Source organism: Bubalus kerabau, chromosome 19, assembly GCF_029407905.1.
Source record: "Bubalus kerabau isolate K-KA32 ecotype Philippines breed swamp buffalo chromosome 19, PCC_UOA_SB_1v2, whole genome shotgun sequence".
In the NCBI taxonomy this organism is placed as follows: Eukaryota; Metazoa; Chordata; class Mammalia; order Artiodactyla; family Bovidae; genus Bubalus; species Bubalus kerabau.
This window is the reverse complement of record NC_073642.1, coordinates 53,360,053-53,371,980: the sequence shown is the minus strand read 5'-3', so window position 1 is coordinate 53,371,980 and position 11,928 is coordinate 53,360,053. Positions and strand designations below refer to the sequence as shown.

The 11,928-nt window shown below is 38.3% G+C and overlaps 1 pseudogene; it reads left to right on the top strand.

The window, feature by feature from the left end:
- Positions 1–8,071: 8,071 nt before the first annotated feature.
- Positions 8,072–11,633, top strand: LOC129633939 (E3 SUMO-protein ligase PIAS2-like; annotated as a pseudogene).
- Positions 11,634–11,928: the final 295 nt, after the last annotated feature.

The window sequence follows — 11,928 nt, the reverse complement described above, 5'->3', positions numbered from 1 at the left end:
ATGAGAAGAGTTGACTCATTGGAAAAGATTCTGATGCTGGGAGGGATTGTGGGCAGGAGGAGAAGGGGACGACAGAGGATGAGATGGCTGGATGGCACCATTGACTCAATGGATATGAGTCTGAGTGAACTCCGGGAGTTGGTGATGGACAGGGAGGCCTGGCGTGCTGCAATTCATGGGGTCGCAAAGAGTCGGACACGACTGAGTGACTGAACTAACTAAACTAAAGTAGATTATATTTTGTTGTTGTTGTTGTTGTACAAGAGAGCAAATGATATTCAGAATCAGAAATGACGAGTTACTTGCCTAAGGCTATTCCATTAACAGGTTGCCAAGTTGGGGTTAGTGCGTGTGTGCTAAGTCGCCTCAGTCATGTCCAACTCTTTGTGACTCCCATGGACTGTAGCCTTTCAGGCCCCTCTATCCATGGAATTCTCCAGACAAGAATCCTGGAGTGGGTTGCCATGCCCTCCTCCAGGGGATCTTCTAGACCCTGGGATCAAACCCATGTCTCTTATGTTTCCTGCATTGGCAAGTGGATTCTTTTACCACTAGCAACAGCTGGAAGCCCAAGTTGGGGTTCAACTTCTTCAAATAGTCATGGAGATTGAAATTTTTATACCGCATTGCACTCCTGGCTGTCACTATCCCCTGGTTATCTACAGATGTGTCACATTTTTTTACCTCAACTGGGGAGTTCCACATCTAGCAATTCTAATTATTTGTACTCTGCAAAAGTATTTGTATTTGGAAATGTCCACATATATGTCATATACAGTCAATCTTAATTAATTATGGATTCCATGTTTGAGAATTTGACTAGCAAAAATTATTTATAAGCCCTAAATCAATACTCAGGGAAATTTTGCCATTGATAAAAGACATATGAAAAACTGAAAAATTTTATTTCCTGGACTTTCAGGTTTCCAGGTAAGATTGAACAAGGCTGCATTCTGTCTTCTTGATTTCAGTGCTCATATGGAAAAAAGTGTCCATTTCACTATCTATTGGTTGCTGCATTTTTCACATATTTATGCAAGTTCTATGTAATATTCTTAAGCAGAAGAATGATTACCTCGTAAAGAAAATATCTGTGTTTCTTAGATAAATTTCCTCTGGGCATGATTTTAATGCTGTGGGCTATAAGTTCTGGCTATCACATCAACAGTATGGTATATCCAGAAAGAAAAAGATGATGTTTGTTGGTCTCTGCATGAGGCCATTTTGGAAAGAGCTAAAGTAATACCTTAAAAGAAAAGAAAGAAAGAAAGATGTTCTTTTCATCATAGGGGATAAGAGATACCTGGAGTAACAGGCAAGTTTGGCCTTGGAGTAAAAATGAATCAGGGCAAAGGCTAACAAAGTTTTGCCAAGAGAACACCCTGGTCATGGCAAACACTGTCTTCTAATGACCCGAGACGACTCTACACATGGACAACACCATATGGTCAATAATGAAATCAGATTGATTATATTGTTTGCAGCCAAAGATGAAGACTCTGGATAAGTCAGCAAAAGCAAAACCTAGGGCTGATAATGGCTCAGATCATGAGCTCCTTATTGCAGAATGCAGGCGTAAATTGAAAACGTAGGGAGAACCACTAGGCCATTCAGGTATGCCCTAAATAAAACTTATGATTATACAGTTGAGGTTACACACAGATTCAAGGGATTGGGTCTGGTAGATAGAGTGATTGAAGAACTATGGACAGAGGTTCATAATTGTACTGGAGGCAGTGACCTAAACCAACCAAAAGAAAAAGAAATGCAAGAAGGCAAAATAGTTGTCTTTGGAAGCTTTACAAATAGCTGAGAAAAAAAAGAAGTAGAAGACAAGGAAGAAAGGGAAATATATACCCAGTTGAATGCAGAGTTCCAGAGGATATCACAGAGAAATAAAAAGGCCTTGAATGAACAATGCAAAGAAATAGAGGAAAACAATAGAATGGGAAAGACAGGAGATCTCTTAAAGAAAATTGGAGATATCAAGGGAAAATGTCATGAAAGAATGGGCACAATAAAGACTAGAAAAAATAAGTAGCTAACAGAAGCCAAAGAGATTAAGAGGTGACAAGAATACACAGAAGGACTATACAAAAAAGGTCTTAATGACCTGGATCACCATGATGTTATGATCACTCACCTGGAGCCAGACATCTTGGTGGGTGAAGTCAAGTAGTCCTTAGGGAAGTGTTACTATGGACAGTGTTAGGGGAGATGATGAAATTCCTTGAGGTAATTTATCCAGGTGACGGATTCCTGAAGTATGAAGTCAAATGGACCTTAGGGCACATTACTACCAACAAAGGTAGTGGAGGTAATGAAATTTTAGCTGGAAAAGATGATGCTGTTAAAGTGCTACACTCAATATGTTAGCAAATTTGGAAAACTCAACAGTGGCCATGGGACTGTAAAAGGTCAGTTTTCATTTCAATCCCAAAGAAGGGAAATGCCAAAAAAATATTTAAACTACTGTACAATTGTGCTCATGTTTGCAAGATTATGCTCAAAATCCTTCAGGCTAGGCTTCAGCAGCACATGAACCAGATGTACAAATGAGATTTAGAAAAGGCAGAGGAGCTAAAAATCAAATTGCCAACATTCACTGGATCATGAAGAAAGCAAGAGAATTTCAGAAAAAAAAAAGGGGGGAGGGTTCATTTACTATGCTAAAGCTTTTGACTGTGTGGATCATAAAAAAAAATGTGGAAAATCCTTAAAGAGATGGAAATACAAGATCACCTTACCTGTCTCCTTAGAAACCTGTATGCAGGTCAAGAAGCAACAGTTAGAACCAGAAACCAAACAACTGACTGGTTCCAAATAGGGTAAGGAGTGTGACAAAGTCGAATATTGTCACCCTGCTTACTTAATTTCTACGCAGGGTACATCATGTGAAATGCTGGGCTGGATGACTCACAACCCATTTGACTGGACAACTCACAACCCACACTCCAAGAACCAAGATTGCTGGGAGAAATATCAACAATCTCAGATATCCAGATGATAACAGTTTATTTGCAGAAAGTAAAGTGAAACTAAAGAGTGTCTTGATGATGGTGAAATAGGAGAGTGAGGTTCAGATCCATTCAGTCGCTCAGTCGTGTCCAACTCTTTGCGACCCCATGGACTGCAGCATGCCAGTCTTCCCTGTCCATCACCAACTACTGGAGCTTACTCAAGCTCATGTCCATTGAGTCGATGATGCCATCCAACCATCTCATCCTCTGTCGTCCCCTTCTTCTTCCTTCAATCTTTCCCAGCATCAGGGCCTTTTCTAGTGAATAAATTTTTTGCATCAGGTGGTCTTAGTATTGGAGTTTCAGCTTCAGTATCAGTCTTTCCAATGAATATTCAGGACTGATTTCCTTTAGGATTGACTGGTTTGATCTCTTCTGTCCAAGGTACTCTCAAGAGTCTACAGTAAAGAAGCTGGCTTAAAACTCAACATTCAAAAAACAAAGATCATGGCAAAATCTCCCATCACTTTATGGCAAATAAATGGGGGAAAGGTGGAAACATTATAAGATTTAATTTTCTTGGGCTCCAGAGTCATTGCAGACAGTGACTGCAGCCATGAAATTAAATTGCTCCTTGGAAGAAAAGCTATGACAAACCTTGATAGTGTATTAAAAAGCAGAGACATCACTTTGCTGACAAAGGTCTGTATAGTCAAAGCCATGTTTTTTCCAGTATTCATGTACAGATGTGAGAGTTGGACCATAAAGAAGTCTGAACACCAAAGAATTGATGGTTTCAAATTGTGGTGTTGGATAAGACTCCTGAGAGTCCCTTGGACTGCAAAGAGATCAAACCAGTCTACTCAAAAGGAAATCAACCCTGAATATTCATTGGAAAGACGATGCTAAACTAAAGTTCTAATATTTCAGCTACCTGATGAGAAGAGTAGACTCATTGAAAAAGATCCTGATGCTGGGAAAGATTGTGGGAAGGTGGAGAGGAGGGCAACAGAGGAGGAGTTTGGACGGCATCATCGACTCAATGGACATGAGTTTGAGCAAACTCTGGAAGACAGTGAAGTACAGGGAAGCCTGGCATGCTGCAGTCCATGGCATTGCAAGGAGTCAGATACGACTTAGCAACTGAACAACAAAAGCAACATCTATAATGTGTGAGGAAACTATGGAAAAGATGTAAAAGTGGCTAAATAGGAATTCATTAGATGAAGACTGATTTTTTTAAATGTAGCATGTGGCATTTTTATGAGACTGAAAACTCACTCATGACTATATTCACCCAATGTATGGATTGAACAAAAAGTCCCAAGGTCATTCCTGCTGAATGCCTCAATTTTCTGCCATATGACCTCTCATCTCAAGTAATTTAGACTATACTTCATACATAAAGTTCTCAAGTTTCTAAAATGAGAGCAGAGGGTGCAAGCCCTCTTATGTTCTATGTTCCAGAATCATCTATCTCTTTTGCCACATCATATTGGTCAATAGAAGGCTCAATCAGTCCAGATTCAAGAATATGAATAATTATTTTTTATAAGAGGACCCACAACAGTTATATGGCATGCATGTTTGGACACAAGAAAATATGATTCACTGCAATGCATTATGATAATTGCTTACTACACTGGGTATCCTTTTTCTAGAAAGGGACAGAATCTTTCCCATTCTATTTGAAAAAATACTTCAAGCAGTACAAGCTGAACTTATGTAAACTGGTCCACATTTCACATACCCTCTGTGAAACTGAGACAATCTCTGTTCTTTGTAATATAAAGTGGCATCTCACTTTAAAAAAAATGGAGAAGGCAATGGCACCCCACTCCAGTACTCTTGCCTGGAAAATCCCACGGACAGAGGAGCCTGGTAGGCTGCAGTCCATGGGGTCGCTGGGAGTCGGACACGACTGAGCAACTTCACTTTCACTTTTCACTTTCCTGCATTGGAGAAGGAAATGGCACCCCACTCCAGTACTCTTGCCTGGAGAATCCCACGGACAGAGGAGCCTGGTGGGCTGCAGTCTAGGGGGTCGCACAGAGTCGGACACGACTGAAGCGACTTAGCAGCAGCAGCAGCACTTAAAAAAATTTACTCATTCTATGAAGCATGTATATAAATACTGAAAAGCCCTCTAATTACCAAAGAAATTGAATCATTGGATATGTATCTGCCTACAGCGAAGATCCATAGGATAATTCCTATACAAAACCTTTAAATAATAAGGATAATAATAATAATAATATGTATGGCTGAGTCCCTTTGCTGTCCACCTGCAACTATAACAATATTTTTAATCAACTATACTCCAATATAAAAAAAGTTTAAAATAAATACTAGAATAAGGATATTCCCCGATGTATTATATGATTCAAGAATATTCTTGGTATACAATAGTTAACTGGAAAATTAAAAGTCAGTCACATATATGAATATAGCTGCAACAAAAATCATGTACAAAATATTCTTACCCAATATGAATAAAATGGTAGATAAAGGCAAAATCCTTTAGAAAAGATGAGATTCATTCTCATCATTGTTCAAAAAATAGCTATGAAAAAAATATGTTGTCCCACAAAATATACAAAATGATAGCAATAACCTAGACATGGACCTTGCATATTTTATAGAAATTGACTCAAAATGGAATGTAGATCTAAATGTAAAGTGTGAAACTATAAGACTTCTAGTAGAAAACTAGAGGAAAATCTAGGTGATGTTCAGTTTGGTGATGAGATTTTAGATGCAATACCAAAAGTAACATCCATGAAAGAAAAAATTGGCATGTAGCACTTTATTAATATTTAAAACTTCTTTTTCAGAGTCACTGTTAAGAAAATATAGACAAACCACTGACTGGGAAAAAATATTTGAAAAGCATATACATAGTAAAGCTCCTGATATTCAAGTTAGAAAGAATTCATAAAACTAAACAGCAAGAAAGAGAACTTCAAAATGGGCAAACAGAACAGATACCTAACCTAAGAAGATAAACAACTGGCAAATAAGTATAGATTATGAACATCAAATATAATTAAGGAATTGCAAATTAAAGCATCGAGATACTGGTAAATGCCTATTAGAATGGCCCAGATGCAACAATCCTGGTGAGGATGAGGAGTAGCTGGAACTCTCACTTATTACAGTTGGGAATGAAAAATGGTACAACCACTTGGGAAGAGTTTGGCTGTGACTTACAAAGCTAACCATAGATTATCAACCAGCAGTCACACACTTAGGTACTTATCAAACTGATTTGAAAACTTATGTCCACCAAAAAACTGTGCATAAATGTTTATAGCAGGTTTAATCATAATTGCCTAGAAATGAAAGTGGCATTATGTCCTCCAATAAGTAAATGGACTTCTGAAAATCTGTGTGATATCCATACAATTGAATTTTATTCAGCAATTAAAATGACTATCAAGTCATCAAAGACATTAATGAATGTTAAATGCACATTACTAAGTAAAAGATGTCATTGTGAAAAAAGTATGAGTTCTATGATTTCAATTACATACCACTCTGAAAGAGGCAAAAGTATAGACAGACATATATAAGCATGTCACACTGTGAGGGCAGGGGAGAGGAAATTTGAAAAGATAGAGCATAGGGAATTTTTCAGAGGTTAACCTGTTCTTTATGATATGCAGTTATATGACATTGTGCCTTTGCCAAAATCTGTCGAAATTTAAAGTATTTAAAAATTTTAAGAATATATTATTTTGGAGTTCAAGGGTGCCCAGAATAAAATGCAGAATGACAAATAAATCACCTGTATTTTACATATATTTAACAACCTTTTTCACTGTCTTAGTCAATTTTGATTGCTATCACAAAATACCACAAGCTAGTCAGCTTATGAATGGCAGAAATATATTGTTTCTCCATACACCTGGAGACTGGAAGTCCAAGATCAACCAGCATGATTGAATGAGAACTCTCTTTGAGTTGCAAATTTCTTGTGCCCTCACACAGTAGAAGGAGAAGCTCTGTGGGATCTCTTTTAGTATAATGTCACTAATGCCATTCATGAAGTCTCCTTCTTCATGACCTAATCACTTCCCAAAGGACCTATCTACATATATTATCATGCTTGGGGGTTAGGATTTCAATACAGGATTTTGGAGGGATCAAATTTTCAGCTCATAGCACTAATTAAAGGGAGTGAAGTAAACTGTGCTGACCTGAATGACTATGTCATGGACTATTTAAACTGAAGGCAAAAGGAATTATACTGTAAACATTCTAATTTAGTTTTCTATGTGACAAAGTTCTTTCCATGGGGACATAGGTTAATAATTCTGATAGTGCTATACATGTTCAGAGGAATTAAACCATTAAGGAAATGGATAGTAGAAGGTGAAAGTCAGGTATTTCAGTTTTAGAGTGGGCATTTATACATAATCATGGGGGTGAGACTATAATGACCCATGGGATAATGGATTAAAATTGTAGAAGTCAGTATGAACACGTGTATATGGATGGCTAGATATAGAAAGAGTTACAGATGTATGCCTACATATAGGTTAGCTCCATACATATATTTTCTTGCTCTATGAGCTGAAAGTGCCTAAAAGCAATGAAACTCAGTAGCAGTGTTCATGGTTGATACCTGGATTACAATTTCTAGTACCATTCTCCAAAATAATAATCAAGGGCTATTGATTGTAGGACTAGTAAAGGAAATGCATAAGATGAGCCTGGAGCATCTTATAGTGCCAGAGGATAATTTATAGCTTAGTACACAACTCATGATCACACACAGAGACATGTGTACACACAGTGGTGGTGTTATGTCAGAGACTTGAATGTCAAGTGAGAGGGCTTCTGATAGTCAAAGCTACAACAATTTGAGTAAAAAAGTAAGTACATTTGTACTAGATTGTAATTCACAAAAAATAATTCCTGAGTCCATACTGACATAAATAAATTATTTCATAAGTAAATAAATAGAAAAAAAGAGAAAATTTCCATGTAGATATAGTCCAAATAATATATATAGATATTTCACCCTGGAGATGGATTATAACTCCTCATTACTTAAATGTAGATTGTACTAATTGACTTGCTTTCAAAAGTGCAATGTGAAAGAGGAGATGGTGAGTAACTTTACAGTGGAGAAATTTCACAAACACTACTTCAGGCAGGTAATTAAGGTCAATATCCATGGTAATAAGTCTATAGCTTATAGTATGTACCCTTTATATGATGTCATAAAAATGATACCTTGCGTATGTGGCCTTGCTCTCAAAAACCAATAATTCCAGTCTAATTATGAGAAAAAAAATCAGACAAATCCCAATAGAGGGGCATGCTACAAAACATCTGTTAAGTTAATTAAACATGGAGTCTATTAGGCTGAAGTGATGCTAATGTTTTGGTAGCCAATGTAAGCAAAGCAAAATCTAAGCCTGTAAATGCCTCAAGATTAAGAAAATCAAAACCTAGCTACAACACATCACAAATAGTCAACTAGGCTTTACAGTAAATCAATCAAATAATTTTCTTTCTTTGCTTCTATAACTTGTCTACCTAAGTCTTTCCCCTAGCTTTCCTCAGCAGAGCACTCCTAATCACTTTGAGCTTGGCACTGCCAATTCTACTGCAATTTTGCTCAAATAAACTCTTAAACATTTTACTATGCCTCAGTTTATATGTTAACACAATTTACCAGCATGTCTCAAAACATTCTTTAGAAACAAGGACAGTCTAAGAAACTGGCACAAATGAGAGAAGCCCAAAGAGATATTGCAACTAAATGCAATGTGGTATCCTGAATAGGGTCTCTTAAGCAGAAAAAGAGGGTATAGAACAGTCTTATGGACTCTGAGAGAGAGGGAGAGGGTGGGAAGATTTGGGAGAATGGCATTGAAACATGTAAAATATCATGTATGAAACGAGTTGCCAGTCCAGGTTCGATGCACGATACTAGATGCTTGGGGCTGGTGCACTGGGACGACCCAGAGGGATGGAATGGGGAGGGAGGAGGGAGGAGGGTTCAGGATGGGGAACACATGTATACCTGTGGCGGATTCATTTTGATGTTTGGCAAAACTAATACAATTATGTAAAGTTTAAAAAATAAAATAAAATTAATAAAAAAAGAAAAACGAAGGAAATCTGGATAAAATATGGACGTTATCCATGGGGTCACTTTTTTTTCCTTAGGTAATAAAACCATATTAACATTGGTTCATTAGTAATGTAAAATGTTATTAGTAATGGAAAGTGGATGCACGATATAGGTACTAAATTTTCAATCCTTTTGTAAATCTAAAGCTATTCTAAAACATATATACTTAAAATTATAATTAGTATTATTCTAAGTAGGAATATTTGAAACCATTACAATCAGTAACAAAATATTTCCTACTATTAATATCCCTTCTATCATTATTCAGAAGATCTAGGTAACAAAATTAGGCATAAACTCAAGAGAAAATATGTAACATTTTGAACGTGAAAAACAGCACTCCTGTTATATGACACAACGCATTGCTAAAATTTAAAACAAATTTACAGAGCAACTGTTAGCATTTTTAAGTGATTTTAATTTTTAAGATGGTTGGCCAATCTATAGAGTAAGGCAATCTATGAAATGGGAGATAATATTTGCAAATCAATGTATGTTTGGAAGTTAATATGAATTCAGAGTATATGAGTAACACAACTCTCAGTAACAAATAACAAACAACATTTAAAATGTCCATTTAAAAGTGGACAAAGGGACGGGCCCGGCGGCTGTGGCTTCTTCAGGGGCCCCCAGTGCAGGGTGATGCGGCAGGTGGCACCGGCGGCCGTGGTGGTGGCCGTGTTGTTGGCGGCACCGGGAGGGGGCGCTGTGGCAGCAGTGTTGGCGGCGCTCGCAGGTGGTATAAAACGGCAGATTTCGAGGAGTTGAATACGGTTTCCAGTTTTAGGGTTTCTGAACTACAAATGTTACTAGGCTTTGCCGGACGGAATAAAGGTGGTCGTAAGCATGGCCTGCTGATGAGGGCGTTGCAGTTATTGAAGAGTGGCTGCAGCCCTGTGGTTCAGATTAAAATCCGAGAATTGTATAGACGCAGATACCCGTGGACCCTTGAAGGCCTTTCTGATTTATCCACAATCAAATCACTGGTTTTCAGTTTGGATGGGAGCTCCTCACCTGTAGAACCTGACTTGGCTGCAGCTGGAACCCACTCGTGGCCTTCCACTTCAGTTATACCTCACTCGCCGTTCTCTCCTGCTGGTTCTGTGCTGCTTCAAGATACTAATCCCACGCTTGAGACGCAGCAGCCGTCTCGCCCAATCCTTCCTGTCCAGCATGATGTGCGGAAAAACAAACAAACAAACAAACAAAAACTACCATTTTATGAGGCCCCTGATGTTCTCATCAAGCCCACGAGTTTAGTTCAAAGCAATGTACAGCAGTTCCAAGAGAAATTTTTATTTTTACTCGGACACCTCAAGTTAGAGACAGATGCATATCCAGAGATTTTTTGCCAGGTGGTAGGAGAGATTATACGGTACAAGTTCAGCTGAGACTTTATCTGGCAGAGACAAGTTGCCCTGAAGAAGATAACTATCCCAATAGTCTCTGTATGAAAGTAAATGGGAAGTTGTTTCCTTTGCTTGGCTATGCACCACCAAGTAAAAATGGGATTGAACAGAAGCGCCCTGGACGACCTTTGAATATTACATCTTTAGTTAGGTTATCTTCAGCTGTGCCAAACCTGATTTCCATTTCTTGAGCATCAGAAATTGGAAAGAATTACTTCATTTCTGTATATGTTGTACAAAAACTCACATCAGCCATGTTATTACAGAGAATAAAAATGAAAGGTATTAGAAACCCTGATCATTCCAGAGCACTAATTAAAGAAAAATTTACTAAGGATCCTGACAGTGAAATTGCTACCACTAGCCTTCATGTGTCTTGATGTGCCCTTTAGGGAAAATGAGGCTGACGATCCCATGCTCTGCGGTGACTTGTGCCCACCTACAGTGTTCTGATGCTGCTCTTTATCTGAAAATGAATGAGAAGAAACCCACCTGGATTTGTCCTATGTGTCACAAAAAAGCTGCCTATGAAAGTGTGATTTTAGATGGGCTTTTTATGGAAATTCTCAATGACTGTTCTGATGTGGATGAAATAAAATTCCAAGAAGATGGTTCTTGGTGTCCAATGAGACTGAAGAAAGAAGCTACCCAGAAAATACCCAGCCAGCCATGTACAAAAATAGATACTTCAAGTGTCCTCAGTAAGACTTGTTCAGTGGCTGTAGCCTAGCCGATGAGACAAGCAAGAAGAAAGTGGATATCATTTACCTAACAGTAGAAAGCTTTTCTGATGAAAAGGAAGACCCTCCTGCCAAAAGGAAATGCATCTTTATGTCAGAAACACAAAGCAGCCCCACCAAAGGGGTTCTCATGTATCAGCCATCTTCTGTAAGTGTGCCCAGCGTGACTTCCATTGATCCTGCTGCTATTCTGCTTTCATTAACAGACTACTCGTTACCATTCCACCACATGCCAATCTCAAGCATGTCCTCAGATCTGCCAGGTTTGGATTTCCTTTCCCTTATTCCAGTTGATCCCCAGTCTCACCTCACCCTTAACAGCAAGCAGTATGTCCGTCACCACCACCAGCCCCCATGGAAAGTAGTACTCGTATGAGTTCATCCAGCAACAGAAGTGAGACAGGGGTCATAACCAACAGGGGAAGTAACATTCCTAAGATCATCTCACTGGACTAAAGAAGGACTCACTCGATTCTACAAATCATTCATCAGAACTGCTCTTTCTTGGATCTCTGCTTCATGGAAGCTATTTTTTTGCTAATGATTACTTTGATATTTATTGAAATATAAAATGGATTCTTTTTCCTTCTGAGAGATGAACACAGAAGACTGCAATGAGAACCACATGACATGCAAGGAGTTTTCTTAGTGTTGGTGTACTCTTGAGCATC